Raw genomic sequence first — 415 nt, forward strand, 5'->3', positions numbered from 1 at the left:
TTTGGGGGGGGGGGGGGGGTCCCCATTGGGGGCAAAGCCCCCCAGGGCGTTGTGCCCCCCCCCCCCCCCCCGGGGGGCTGCTCATCCCTGGGTGTGGGGGGAGGCCCCTTCCCTGCCCGCCGAGGGCAGTGGCAGGCCCGTGAAATGAAGGCGAAAGCAGCCCTGGGGTCTTCCTCAGCACCAAGGGTGGGCAAAGTCTTCCCCCCCTTAAGACCGCCCCAAAACCCCAGGTTTCCCCTCAAAAATCAGTGTTGGCATTGGCTGGCAGTGCGGGGAGGACGGATGCTGCCGGCTGGGAGGGGGCTGCGGGGAGCTGTGCCTGCCCCAAAGGCTCACGGCTCCTACGTGTAAAAACAAAGGTCAGGCTCAGTCTCCAGGTATTCTCCAAATAACTCCCTGTGAATCCACGTCTCCA

This window comes from Egretta garzetta, unplaced genomic scaffold (genome assembly GCF_000687185.1).
Source record: "Egretta garzetta isolate BGI_Z169 unplaced genomic scaffold, ASM68718v1 scaffold69, whole genome shotgun sequence".
Lineage (NCBI taxonomy): Eukaryota > Metazoa > Chordata > Aves > Pelecaniformes > Ardeidae > Egretta > Egretta garzetta.